Here is a 15,887-nt window from a genome sequence, read left to right on the forward strand (position 1 = left end):
GCCATGCACTCTCTAGGGAATGGATCATGAGGGCAAATGGATCCTGCTTGGCTTCCCTGCAATTTCTTCTGTGGGCTCCAGCAGGTTGGGTCTGACACTGGCCGGTGTAAACAGCTATGTGTTCAGAATCCAATGCCACTGGTTAATAGCACCAGAGGATCAAGGCTAGATGTCCCTGGGAAACATTCACGGAGTCCAGTCTTTTGCAACTGACAACTCCATGTGGTGGAGGAAGGAGTATTCAAACAGAGCCAAGGATGAATGAGAAGGGAGGCCGGTTGGAGTGTCCTTAAAGAGAAGGAAAGGCTGAGTCTGCTACCAGCTGTCTTCCAGCTGATGAAATTCCTTCATGTAGGGCAGCAGGGACCTTAGAATGTCTGAGTGATCATCCCTTTGGGAGGAAGAATATGCATAAATAATGACATGAAATTCCCCTTTAAAGTAGGGTTAGGAGAAAATGAATGCTCCCTAGATGGGAGTCAACGGCCCAAGATAACCTCCTCTAATAGAGGATGTGATGACCGAGAGGATAAACAGGAGGGAGTGTAGGAGAGTTATAAGGAAAACAAATGAAGGGAAACTGGGAGGGGACCAACACAGGATCACAGGAGGAAGCAGTGACTTGGGGACCAGCCAGGGAAAATGGTGGGGGAGGAGAGGAGCTTGGAAAAACACAACCAAACCCAAATAATATGATGGCTGCAGGGGGGGGGCAGCACTTGCTAGATAATTGTCCCATGCATGAAGGGGCCTGTGCCATAAATAACATCCTCATTCGATGCTGGGACATTCTCCTCTGGGGATCTTTGCTCAAGGCAAGGAGCAAGAACTGGCCACTCAGAGCAGAGACCGGGCCCACACAGGAGCAGAGTCAGTTCTCCTTCCCTCCACCCTATGAGGCCGCGTCTGTACCTCCTCACATCCCTTCCTGTTTTCCTTTCTTGCTTCTTCTTCTTCTTCTTTTTCTTCTTCTTCTTCTTCTTCTTCTTCTTCTTCTTCTTCTTCTTCTTCTTCTTCTTCTTCTCCTTCTCCTTCTCCTTCTCCTTCTCCTTCTCCTTCTCCTTCTTCTTCTTCTTCTTCTTCTTTTCATGGAGCTTTCTCATTTTCTCACTTCTGACATTTTCATGAGTATTTGTGTTTGTGTGTTCATCATTGGGAATGTGTGTGGCTTGCGCTCTCTGTCTCTTTGTCTCTCTGCCTCTGTCTCTGTCTCTGTCTCTGTCTCTCTGTCTCTGTCTCTGTCTCTGTCTCTCTCTCTCTCTCTCTCTCTCTCTCTCTCTCTCTCTGTGTGTGTGTGTGTGTGTGTGTGTCTTCTCCTGCACGTGTGTGTTTTTAGCAAGAGGCTACCTTCACCTGTCATTCCTCGATGTGTTCCACCTTGTTTGTTGAGACAAGGTCAACTCCTTGGCTTGGAACTCTTGGACTGTGCGGGCTGGCCAGCCAGCAAGCCTCCATGATCCATCTCCCTGTCTCCAGTTCTCCAGCACTAGGATTACAAGAGTACCTCACCACCACCTGATTTTGTATGTGGGGTCTGGCAATTGGACTCAGGTTCTCATTCTGGGGTTACCTCTCTAGCTCCTAGTTCCTTTTCTCCCTTTTTAATTGAAAACGGGTATTTTTTTCATATAATATGATTATGATTTCCCCTCCCCCCCCCGCCTTCCCTCCCACAAAAATCCACACCCTTTCTTTTCCTCTCCCATCAGAATATACACTAATAATAAAGTAAGATAAAGTAAAAACAAACAAACCATAAAAGGACAGAACAAACAGCAAAGAATAGAGCCAAAGAAAAAGCACAACACAGACACTAAAACACACACATTCACACACATAGAACCCAGAAAAACAAAATCAGAAACTGTGATATATAAGCAAAAGTTCTATAAGGCTAGAAAGAAATGCCCAGACAAAGCATTGTGAGACAAAAATTCTTCAAAAATACCATTGAGTTTGTTTTGTGTTAGGCATCTACTGCTGGGCATGGGCCCTGCCCTTAAGCTCGGTTTGCATATATATTCAGTGAGAGTGGGACTTTAGTGGAGAAAACTAATTTTTGTTTTGTGAGCAGTTATTAATTGGAGACAGCTCCTAGTTTAGAGATGAGGTCTAGCCCCTATTTCTGGAATTTCTTACTCTTTGCTTCAATTGCCATGAGGGAAAGACACTGGAAATAATATGAAACTAAACTCATAAGATATATTATTGTATATTATGCATGTTGCTTATTAGGTGGAACATACCATCATGTATTCTATTTTCTATGTGTTCATGTGTGGTAATGTTGGTGCAGAGGTTGAAGAGCAGTGTGGGATTTTGAAAATCTGTTCTTCTGGTAAAATATGAATACAATCTGGATTTGAGTTTGTCCTTGTACATGACTCACAGTACATTTAATTTCTTTTGTTTTGATTTATTTTAAGACATAGCCTCTCTGTGATACCCAGGGTGGCCTCCAACATTTGGGCTCAAACAATCCCACCCTTCATCTTTCTAGGCAGCTGCTCTTTGCAGGTGTGAACCCTGCTTCGTGCCTTGTTACAGCACTGTTGGTTTGTTGTTATTTTTGTTTTTAAAAGTCAGTTGTCATGGAGCCCAGGCTGGCCTCAAACTTACCACGTGGCAGAGGCTGGCTTGAACTGGTGAGCCTCCTGTCTCTACCTCTCAGGTGCTGTATTATAAGAGTGTCTTACTGCTCCTGGGTGGCTACATGACTTTTAAAGGCACTGTTTCCCTTAGATTTCAAAATACCTATTTCCAAGTCTACACAATGCCTGATACTATTATTTTGAAGTAAACGTTTCCTAGCACAATGGAACTGTCAAGGAAGTTGTAATCATAACTACACTTGATAGTTTTAAAGTTACTTTTGCTCCAAGAACCAGGATTTCTCAAGCATCTTTGCAAACTAAACAAGCAATGCCCTAGAGATTTTGTAGCCAGGAAACCTGAAATACAGAGACTTTAATGTCTGGAGCTAATACTTTGCAGCAAGTCAGAAAAAAATATGGAATTTAAGGAAAATATCTTGAAATTGGCTTTGAACTTCTTGTACTGGGGAGAGTTATAAAATAATACAGGAAAAACTCAAGTTAGAGTTGAAAGTATTTAATGAAGTTTATAATTTACTATTTAAAAGCTAGTATTTTATAGATAATGCCACATGAGAGTAGCAATAAAGAACAATGTAGGTTTTTGTTATAACAATTTGCTTCTTGATCTCTTCTAATTAAAATTTATCTAAAAACAAATTTTTATGGTTTTAGTGTAAGAACGATGAAAGGGAAATGAGCTGAAGACCAATTATTAAACCTGTTTTATTCATACTCAGATTTATGGTGGCATACTGACTATATTTACTTTTTTGGAAAGAATGAGAAGTCACAGAGATAGAATGAGTCATTCCCAGGAGAGTTTTAAGCTGTGTGTGGTATACTGCAAAGTGACTTTGTGCTGGAATCAGATGTAAGTAATGCAAATTCCTGGTTCTCACAACACATAAGGTAAATTTCAAGGACAGTAGGAATCCTGTTCAGTCCAGAAACTGATAGAGAACTCAAGCACAATGCTGTGACAAAGGAGAAGGTCCAATACGGGATCAGTAATGACCAGGAATCTGGAGTCTGCCCGAATATTACTTGGACTCACAGATATAAGAGCCATCCACACAAGCAGTCTATTAAAACCAAACTTGCTGGCTCTTAGCTGTTACTACTGAATTCTAGACTGCAGACATAATTTCTGTGCCTTTGCAATCTACAGTTTCCAACACCAGACTGTCTTGGTCTTATGAAAAAAATTGGATTTAAGACCAGACGGCTTGCAATTATGACTTCCTGGCTAAGTGGCATGAGTCACTTGATCTGTTCACCTTCTGAAAGAGGAATAATAACACTAATATCTCACATGACTCACTTTGTTCACTGAGATACTGGATCTTGCAGAAGAGATTTGTGGATTCCCAAGTCCAGTAGATAATAATAGATACTGTTAATATGTGATTCTCAGTGTCAATCCACATGATGCTTCCTGGTGCAACTGCCTTTAGCCTCTGGACTCTAACTCAAAACAGAAAAACCAATCTTGCTACAAGGACCACTTCATGGCCACATGACCCTGCATTCTTATAGTTTCTGCAGTCAGTTTACCTTGCTGCTCTCAGTTGGATCTTCTTAGTGACATTTGCACCTAATGTTCTTCAAATTAACCAGTGACTTCATTTCTTTCTAACTTACAACTTAGTGTTGATTCATATTCTTTAGACTTTTCTTTGTTTCTCCTCATATTTATGTACTAAGTGAATATACATTTTTATTAAAAGATACATGCATGCACACATTTTCTAGATGAAGTATGATGTAAAACACCAAGTGCATGATTAGAATCACTGTCTCCTCTAGACGATCTAGAGTCTGGGTTCCTAGAAGAAATAATATTTAGATCCCTAATACAAGAATCTGACACACTGTGGGTTGTCACTAGCAGCATGTATCAATCCATGATGAGAGGGGAGCTACAGAATGTATCAGTGTACCAAGAGAGAACTTCTCTTTGGTGTTGACATCCCTATAGAGTGATTTATTTCATTATTATGGTTTGTGTTAGTGTAATGGTTTGAAAGTAAATGGCCCCATAGAGAGTGACACTATTAGGCAGTATGGCTAGGTTAGAGTAGGTGTGTCCTTGTTGTAGAAAGTGTGTCTCTGTGGGGGGTGGGCTTTGAGGTCTTCTATGCTAAAGCTACACCCAGTATTACAGTCTACTTCCTGTTGCCTCAGGATCAAGATGTAGCTATCTCAGCTCCTTCTCTATCACCATGTCTGCCTGCCTACCACATGTCCTGCCATGATGATAATGGACTAAACCTCTGAAACAGTAAGCCACCCTCAATTAAATATTTTCTTCTATAAGAGTTGTCATGGTCATGGTGTCTCTTCACAGCAACAGGAACCCTAAGACAGTTAGCTACAGGTATTTGACCTTCAAAATATTTATTGCAACGTTCTTTTTTTTAAGGTATCTCACTAAAAATTTAGGTTCTCCAGATGAACAAATGCAGATCTATTTTATACTCTCTTTCCAGTTGTAATATGGTAAAGTTAAACCTAATATTATTTTTAAGGCAAGATAGATTATGGATTTTTTTCTGGTGTATCATTTGGAAATAAAAGAATAATCAGCTTCTCTGTGGGACTTCACAAAAATGCCCTACCTTTGAGCTACTCCCCCAGCCCTCAAATAATTTTAAAGGCTGTATAATTAGTTTCTAATGACAAGTAAGGTTGGTTTATCTCAGGAGGAATCCAGTCATATGTTTTAGAGTGATGGGCAACCCTGCATGAAGAGATAGGGAATAGCAAATAGGGACAGAGAGTATAGATTAAGTACTCTGTTGCTTCACAGAAATTTGCCCCAAAATTCACCACTTAAGACATTTATCTTTCTTGTGGTTTCTGAAGGTCAATGATCTGGGAGCAGCTTAACTAAGTTGTTCTGGCTAAGAGCCTTCTATGAAATCACAGTCAAGCTCTTAGTTGGGCTGCTGAGTCACTCAAGTGTCCTTAAGTTATGGGCACTGACTACAGTCAGGCTAGATGGCTGCAAAGAAAGAATGATGGAGGGCACAACAGCTAGTCCATTATGACCAAATCTTCAGAGAGACAAACTTTCACACCTACTGTATGCTGTTCATCACACACACTGCCCCTCTCCCAGCATGAGAGGGGCCCATGTGAGGATATGAGTACTGCAACTAAAGAAACACTGGGGCTTTCTTAGAGTTAGCCAGCACAGTTATGTAGCACCAGTTCATTCCTGAGTTCTACCCAAATTCTGATACAAATGGGAGACAATGCCCAAAGTTTGGTTTCTTGGTAGCAATTGAAATAAATGGAAACCTGATTCAAGGTACTTTTCAGGTCCAATTGATGAATCTTTACTGGGTACTGAAGTGGGGGCTGTGATAGCTCAAACTGATTGTCAACTGGACAGGAACTAGAATCACCTAGGAGGCAAAATTTAGGCTGTGTTTGTGAGTGAGTTTCTACACTATGCTAACAGAGGTAGAAAGAGACTCACTCTAAACTCAGGAGGCACAATTGCTTTGGCTGGGATCCCAGACTGAGAAAAAAGGAAAAAAATTATCTGAGCATCAGCATCCCTCTCTGTTTCCTTACAGCATCTCATCTTGCATCATAACCAGACACCTCACACTCCTACTTCTACGCCCTCGCCGCCATTATGGACTGTACCCACAAATGGTAATACATAAACACTACCGAACAAGCCTTTCCTTCCTTAAGAGCTTTGGACAGGTATTTTGTTACATCAATAGGAAAAGAAATACAGGGCTTCTTTAGTGTACATCCCCAAAAGAACAGACAGGTGTCTATATTCATGGGAGCCTGCCCAGTGCCTTCACAACCCTCGTTGCTGTGTTAACCATTGGCTGTTAGAGAAAACAACACTGTGGAAGGTCTAATCAAGCAGTTCAGAGAGAAGTTTAGACCAAATCCCACATGAATTAGGGCTTCAGGCTGACTTGCAAGGCTTCCCAGAGGGATGAGGGCTAGGGCATGAGAAACTAAATGCAGAAATGGTGTGGGGGCAGGGGCTATAGAACAGGAGGAAAACCCCTGAGTGTGGCTGTGAGGGATAGGAGCTGATTCAGAAACCTGGTGGCTTCTCTTCCCAGGGCAAAGAGCAAAGGGCAATGGGGGAAAGGTAAATAAGAGTCCCCTCCCCCTTTACATCAGGAAGATGGAGCAGAATCAGAAGCATGGACTTGTAGCAGACGAGGGCAATGCACAGTGCATGTGCAGGGTCTCCCTCACTACACACACTCACAAATGATTGGAAGAAGTGAGATATCCTATTTCCTTCATGCCAACAGTCTTTGGACCTCAGGGTGTTTGCAGCTGAAGTTGATACACTTTCCACCGGACACTCCTTCATCAGCACTGTGATTGTTAGGCTTGCTCAGCTGGAAACTGTGAAAACCCGGCAGGACTCCCTGGTGACTCAGAGGCAAGGAGGGGAAGGACTCTGTGAAATCAGCAAGCAGGCCACTTGCCTTGCACAAACTTCCTCCTTTTTGTACACAAAGCCGGAAGGCAGACTTTGACCCTTGTAAAAGAACAGCTGGCCACACTCCCCACCCTGGCCTGTAGAAGAAGTTGGGGAGAGGGGATCACTTTATGCCCATTCCCAACAACAAAAAAAATGTATTTCTTTTAACCTGCCTTAAGTGTCAAAGTAATTTTTCTTATGGTGATGAGAGTGGCAGTCTACAGAAGTGATGACAGTCACACTGGCAAAAAGGTTATAGGAGGGATCATGCCAACACCTGCAAAATGAAACCAGCAAGGCTTTCGGCACTTACGGAGTATCAGATAGAAGAGTCTGGACAGCTGGGTCCGAATTCTGCTCCACTTCTGGGATAATGCACATTGGCAAATTGTCATGTGTTGTTTGAGCGCACTGAGACGCTGGCCGTGGAAGCAGGACTCCCCGTCCTGTCCCCGTCCCGTCCCCGTCCCCGTCCCCGTCCCTCTGACACCTCAAAACCAAGCATGTTTGTTTCAAATTGTCCTTCCAGGTCCGTTGGCTGTGGATGGAATGTCCTCCCAACTCTGTGACAAGGAGGGAAAAGAAAAACAAAACAACCCCAGTGTAAAAGCACTATGCCCTTGAGAACGGTTAGAGGTTATTGTCATTTGTCCCGTGGCATAAAAATGCCTGAGGTGAGCAAGCAGAGAATTCTGCCACGGAGGCTCAGCCATGGACAGAAAGCTTAATCAGGAACGCCAATGACTGCCTCAACCTCCCCGGTGGGTTTCCGAAGGGTGTTTGTGAGCCCTTGATCTGATGCTATTGCCTGTCTGTCGGTATTTGTTCTTTAACTTGGAAGCCTCACCCTGTATCTGCCTGGGACCCTCACTCAGAGGCTCCAGCTGTGTTTTGATTCCCATGGCCTCCCTCCTCAGTTTCTGTTGGTTGGTGTGTCTGATCCAAAGCGCTACTGTTTTTCCATTGTTTGTTCTTTGACTCTTTTACTCCTGATGGATGTACTTAATAAACTCACTCCTAAAAAACCAAAAGCAGGGCTACTGCAGATTAGTCTTCTTGCAGAAAAGTTAGAGCTGTGACTTAGAGCAGGTCCTCATTTGTACAATGTGATGCTAATGTCCGTCTCATTGTGCTAGAACATTGTATCCATCGCAACTGTGGGTAGTACATAGTAGATGGTATATAAGCTGTAGCATGTTGTTCAGGAGTCTCCAAAGGAGTAAAATCAATAAGAAATAATTTATGAGTTGGCTAACACAGTCAGAGGCTGAATCATCCCACAGTGGCCATCTTGTAGGCTGGAGGGCTTAGGAAAACTACTACAACTTTGTAGAAGAAGCTGGAAGCATCAGAAAAGGAGGGACTCACAATGCAGTTTCAGTCTGAGGCTGAAAGTCTGGACCATACCTTGGGAGTCACTGCTATGAATACACACTCAAAGGCTGGAGGAGAGTCTGTAGTCTCAAGTCCACAGACAATGACTGCAATAAAAACCGGACCTTCCTGGCTAGTGTTGGATTTGTGTCCCCTCATTCCACTTATGGTCCTGTCTGGGATTCCAGGCTATCAGACTGTTATCTGCCCTCAGAAAGATCTTCTGTATGCATTTTTCTTACCTATATGCCAATGGTGTTTGGAAACAACTTCACAGATATATCCCAGACTCAGCTTTACCAACTGCTCTTCCAGACATCTTTTATAGTTACTTTTATTAGGATGAATATTTTCCAATAGAAGATTTCTATGGATTACCAGCCTATTCAGCTTAGATGAAGAATATACCTTTGCATTCTCAGATGCCTTGTAATGGTAAGATAGAATCACTCAGACAGAAGCTCTCACATTACACTGTAAACACCCTGGCAAGAGATGCAGCTATAGTAGGCAATTTCCATAAATATTCCCCAGAGTTGCAGAAATACAGAGAGAATCAAGAGCAATCGCAATATTATTATCTTCCTTGTAGAGTGATGGAAGGCTGGACGAAAATGGGACAGACAGCGGTGTGTTGGGAGATGGTGTGGGCATGGGACAAGCTGAAGCTAGGGCAAATGATCCAATAAGGACTCTGTGAAAAGTATGTGTCATGCCCTTTTATCATCGGGCCTCATTTTAAGTTGTGTGCCAGTGTCACAAAAGGAGAGAGCAAAATGAAGCGTTCTAAACCCAAGCCTGATGCTTTCTCCTATGCCAAGATGGGGACACTGGCCACAGAAACAGCTATCTTTTCTGGAAGTTTCTGATTTTTGAACTTCAGCAGCATCATAGCCTGTTGGGGAGCCAAAGAAGCCCCAAGACAATGTGTAAAGGACAGATAAAGTTGTAACCTAATGTGCAATATTTGACATGGCCTGAGCCACATCAAGGACCCTAATGCCTCAGGCCCAGGAGAGTGGCAAGCCTTCATCTGCGGTGAGACTCAGAGGGATGGCAAAGTGCTCCTTTGGTCTGAGTGCAAATGTCAGCAGTGTGTGCAATAGCCAGCAACTACAGATTCCTCCTCCCAGACAACCCTGACTTGGGACTGCTTGCCTACAGAGACCTCTTACAAGACTAGCTGAGTCCTCCCCTTTGTGCTACACATAATAAACAAGCTCAAGTGTGGTGATGCATTGTTTATGATCGAATGAAACTTGACTGAAGATCAGAATGCAGTGCTGAGCCACTAGTTAGTCACACATCTAAGCCACTAGATAGCCATAGAGGACAGGCAATGGTGGCCACACCTTTAATCCCAGCACTGGGGAGACAGAGGCAGATGGATCTCTGTGAGTTCAAGGCCACCCTGGGCTACATGACAGTGAATCAGTTTAAAAGCTAAACAGAGCTCTTAAATAACACACACACACACACACACACACACACACACACACACACACACACACACATATATATATATAATATATATATATATATATATATATATGTATGTATGTATCCTAACAGGAGCTCAGGGTTTCATGTGGCATTCAGTCTTCTGCCATGCTGAGGACAGGATCAACCCGCCTTGGTAATGGTTGGCTGCTTTGCTTTTCTGATCTTCACCTTGAATCCCAATATCTGTCTCTGGGTTTTTATTATTCATACTATACTCAAGTTCTAGGTTGTTGTGTAGTATTTGGCTTAAACTAAAAAAATGCATAGCTTGTTCTGTAAGATAAACTTAGTATGTACTTAGTATATATTGGTCAAAACTTGCATTCTATATTAAAGACTATATTTCATAAGACTTAAGAACACAAGTCATAAGGGAACATTTCTAAATATCATTAGTGTTAGTATTCAGGCATCTGTACTGGCCTGTCCTTGGGTTCTGACAGGAACCCTCAGTTGCAGCCACTAAGAGCACCACCTGTGCACATTCACTACATTCCATTTTAAAAGGTCCCTGGCCACCTCCTATCCTTCCCTCTCTCTTACTTTCTCTCTATCTGTTCCCCCCTCTCTCCCTCTCTCTGTCTCCCCTTCTTTGCGTTCTCTCCCCTTCTTTCCTTTCTCCTCTCTCTTGCTGCTCCTGTCTCTGAAGGCTGGTCTCCCCCCTTCCCTTTCTCCTTTTATGATCCCTTTTTCAAAAACAAAAAACAAACAAACAAAAACAACAACAGCAACAAAAAAACCCTCTGCTTGAACCCTGTAGTACAGCACCTTTTTAAAATTATAACAATTGATGCAGTTATGTACAGTGAATACTCCAGGGTCTGATTGTGGAGACTCCAGGCTTAGCATCATTCTCTATACTGTTCATTTTCAGGACAATCCAGAGGAGAGGGCATTAAAGGGAAGCCTGATGCTAAGCTCCTGAAACGTATGCAACCTGTTTTCAACAAGAATCACGGGTATGTTACACGCTTTGGGATTATAAACTGTGCTTTAAGAAAAACGGAGAAATAGGATATGAGGAAATTAACCCCTTCTTTCACTACAAACAAGACACCAGAGAAGTCAGACTACAACAACGCTCTCTCTATGGCAGCTTCCTTTATCTGAATACATTAATCACATTTCCACATGACTCTATCAGAGCAATATGGTCCTAATGGTGTCCAGATGTTTTGGATGGATTTCCTCACTTCACTGTACTTTATGCCCAAAGATAAGGCTTCGGCACTTCTTTTAAAATATTTTCAATCCAAAGTTCATTATCTCAAAAGCGCTAACAACTTCAAAAATATATTAAGAAAATATATGGATATTACATTTATATAAAATGGGCAATTCCAGAAGAATTTTAGGACTATCTTAGAGGTTGAAGGAATGAGAAAAAATAATGTATATTAATTCATAGGACATGTGAAGCTTACCTATAAGAAATTCCAAACATTCCCTCTCAATAGAAGAACAAATATACTTAATACCTCTTCTCTTGGTTTGTGAACATAAATTTAGGAAGGTAGAAACCCATGTGAACTGGATTTTCCCCAGGGTCTGTGGGGAAAGATGTATAAACATGATTAAATCAGAGGGAAATTCTTTGGGGACATTGACAATTAGTAATGCTTCTGTTGTCAAATAGGCCAGTTTGATATTTTTCATACACAAAAGGACATGTTCATCTTTAAGACAGTCTTGTGTTTTGCCTCTCTGTGCTTAGGTTTGTGCCTAAATGCTGACTGACCATAAATAAGCAGAAATCTGGAAGCCCTGTCATAACCATGCATTCCATGAGTCCTCCCCCTCTCTGCAGCATCTACCATCAACACTTTGAGGACTAGAGCATGGCTACACAAGGGATGGTACAGTAGAACACCCAGAAACAAGCTAGACCCTTGAGTTTGGGAACTTGCTGCAGCAGTGCTGGCCTCTTACAACACCTGGTTTCACTTAACTAAGAGAAAAACCCATGCCTATCTTGCTCAAAACGAAACCACTTTTATTCTGAATTTGCTTTCACTTGTAGTTAAGCAAGATGAAGGGAAAGAGTTGGTGTTTTGATTTTTTTAAAATGTACAACAGAGAAAAGAAAGAGATTCCTGATAGGCAGAAGGAAGCATGTAGAGTCTAGATGTAGCCCTATTACAGGGGCCAAAGCAGTTTCTGGATCCATGTCATTGGGTGACCAGGGTCAGAGCTCCTCGTGGACCTTGCTACTTCTGACAGCTATTAAGTGTAACAGAGTATGTTGTCATCAGCCCCTTTTGCTTTTTATAAAAGTAGTGGAGACTTTCATAGAATTAAAGTGGCTCTGTTTTTGGGGGTAGTCATTTCTGCGAGGGAAGAGGAAGAATTGAGAATTATACAAAAATTCCAAGGAGACTTTCTCCAAACAAGTTAGAGATGAAGAGTCAAAGATTGTCTTCTGATTAGAGAATCTATGTGCAAGATTATAAAGATGAGGATGGGAGTGTCTCCAAGCTAGTTTAGATAAAATAAGCCCAACAAGACTGTCTTAGTTACAGAGAACCCCAACTCAGTGCAAGTTTTGCTTTTTCTCATGCTGAGAACTTCATTTGCATGACTGGAGTCTAGAAAGGTTTTGACATAGTCCTCTGAGATGTTTACTTGTCATGGAACTTCCAACAGCAGTTGACATCTTTCCTGTCACTAAAAGCCTCCTTTGTTCTTTGCTTCATTTAGCATAGGAGGCACCAAACCATGGCTCATAGGCTCAGTCATAGCTTGAGGGATTGAGATACAATTTATATTTTTAAATGGTTCAAAAAATTAAGAGAAGAATAACAATTTGTGACAAGAAAATTATATGGAACTAACATCTCGATGTCTATAAATAAAGTGAAATTTGAATGCAACCATTACTACTCATGGAAGCATTGTATATGACTGTCTTCACACTACAGAGGCAAAGTTAAGTATAACACAAACTGTGTGGCCCTGAGGGCTCAGGTGGCAATCACCTGGCCCTTATAGAAAAAATTTGCCAGTCTCACATCTAGCCTAATGTAAATTATAGGTCTTCAAATTCAGAAATATAATCCTGAAATTGGAGCATTCAAAGACTGTTTAGTAAGCTTGTTGTCTCCAACATATTCATTAGTGTCTTGGAGTTTTCTATTACTATGAAGAGAGACCATGACCACAACAACTCTTATAAAGAAAAATTTTAATTGGGGAGGCTTGCAGTTCAGAGGTTTAGCTCATTATCATCATGGCAGGGAGCATGGTGGCATGCAGGTAGTCATGGTGCTAGAGCTAAGAGTCCTACATCTTGACTCAGAGGCAATAGGAGATCTACTGACTGTCACACACACTGACCTCAAAGCCACCCCACCATAACACACTTCCTCCAAGAGGACCACATCTACTCCAACCATGTCATGATGGGGGATATCCTTCACTATGTTGTGAATATGTTTCTCTTATTGGTTGATGAATAAAGCTGTTTTGGTCAATGGACAGGCAGGATGTAGCTAGGCAGGAAGGATAGCAGGGCTTCCAGACTAGGATAATTCTAAGAAGAGGAATGACGAGAGTGAGATGCCATGTAGCTGCTGAGGAAGCAAGGGGGACAGATATTACCAGTAAGCCAAGACCATGTGGAGATACACAGATTAATAGAAATGGGTTAATACTTAAGAGAGAGCTAGCCAGTAAAAAGCCTGAGCCATTTGGCCAAACAGTTTAGAATTAATATAAGCCTTTGTGTATTTATTTAGGACTAAATGGCTATGGGACCAGGCAAGACAGAAACCTCCATCCACAGGCCACATCTCCTAATAGTGCCATTCCTGTTGGGGGGCATTTTCTTTCAACCATTACACCTTGCCAAAGTCAGTAGTCTTTTTTTTTGTGAACTACTACCATTCTTAAATAGACATTTGCTCAGCATCTAAATATTACAATAAATATTGACTTAACTATTTACTCTAAACACATACTTTAAAATGCTATACTTCAATCTTGGTTTTACTCTCTGAAAAGCATGGTCAGATGTTGATCCATACTTGGAAATACTTCATTACTTGACATTCTCTTGGCAATTGCTGAAGGACAAGATTCCTTTAAGTACTTTTACAGGAAGTTTATAGACTACCACAAAGTTACTTAACATTACAGAGGACACAACTAAACTACAGAGAAGTTAATTAAAATTCTCTACCACACACAGCTTGCAAGAAGCCAGTTGGGATTAGAACTTAGTGTGGCTCCAGAACCTAAGTTTTTGCTGTTCCTTTTACAAGAACTTCTCACAGATACATTCTATGTGCCACTCTTTTAAATATATGAAGATGGCATATATATATATATATATATATATATATATATATGAGAGAGAGAGACAGAGAGACATTGAAGGCATAAAAAGCACAATCTCACTGTATTTTTCCACTACCTTATTGTTTTAATTTCCAGGTAAGGATCTTAAAGGATTTGAACAGTAAAGGATCTTAAAAACTATTTATTATAAAGACACACAGACAAGAGTCCAAGGATATTTATCCCAGAGATGGGAAATTTTATCAGGGGGACAGAAGAACAGGCCTAGAATTTCTGAAGCATTTGTGAAATCCAGAGGAAGCAAGAACATTTTCCCCACTGCTCAACTCTGCAGAGCACAGAGACATATTTCCTAGTAGCTTCCAGGAAACCTTTTGTGTTAAATATGGTCTTCCAGGCAGCAGATGCCAAGAGGTAATTATATAGATTGGGGCTTCATAGGGAAAACGCAAGTTCAGACAGAGGTAGGCAGGGAGCCTGAAAAAAAAAAAAAGATTCTGACTATACTCTGACAAGGAGAGAAGGGGGGGATTCTTTGTCTCCTAGAAACTAACCTATCTTAATATACTTTATGCTCCACAAACTTGGAGAATAAAAGCCAAGGAGAGGCAGCTGGAGCCTTGGTCAATTGTGCTGTGGTAACAGGAAGTGTCCAAGTGTGTTACCATGACTTTTAGTGTCAATTGTCATTGCTCTATCAAGTAAAGCCAATCCCTTTATTTACAAAGGGAAATCTCTAAGAATAACCTAAGATCCTCATCAGAAACCCTTAAGTGAGGAGAGCATGGATTGATGCACTTTAAGCACAGGAATCAAGCACCTGATAATCAAGACTTCAAATTAACCCAGAAATACAAACCCTCTGTGATAAGCACAGACTAAGGCAACTCAGGATGCACTTCAGGAAGATAGTTGGGAGAATACTGTATCTTAAAAAGGAAGAGAGATACTTGTACATATCAGCAGGTCACAACCACCTGTTACTTCCAGGTTAACTGTAGTTCCAGTGTATCCAACAAGAAGACAAGAATTAACCTTGGACACAGCACTCACATAGCTCACAAGCACACACAATTGAAAAAAATATAAAAAATGTAAGTGAACTTACACTGAGTGTTGGTGTGTTCAATTATGTAAAACAAAGACATAAGGATATAGATTAAGATACACTAACCGAGTGACATCACAACCCTATTCTCAAACGGATAGGCCATCCAGACCACAAAATCAACTCCAGAGTTAAACCAATTGATGGAAAAAATGGACTTATTGGGTATGTGTGAAACATTCTACCCAACAATTGTGGAATACACAATCTTCTTAGAAACCCATAAACATTCTCTAAAACAGATAAAATTTCAGACCATAAAGCATGTCTTAGCAAATGAAAAAAAAATTCATTTTATCTTATCAGGACTTAATAGAATAAAATTAGAAAACAATAGCAAAGAAAATCATGCACATAAATCTTGAATAAGACCTTTTTGAGGTGTGGTAGTTTGAATGTAATTGCCGCCCCCCTCAACCTGATATGGAGTAGCACTATTAGGAGGTGTGACTTTGTTGGAGTTGGTATGGCCTTGTTGGAGGAAGTGTGTCTCTTGGGGGTAGGCTTTGAGGTGTCCATGCTCAAGCTAACACCC

Source organism: Cricetulus griseus (assembly GCF_003668045.3).
Source record: "Cricetulus griseus strain 17A/GY chromosome 1 unlocalized genomic scaffold, alternate assembly CriGri-PICRH-1.0 chr1_0, whole genome shotgun sequence".
In the NCBI taxonomy this organism is placed as follows: Eukaryota; Metazoa; Chordata; class Mammalia; order Rodentia; family Cricetidae; genus Cricetulus; species Cricetulus griseus.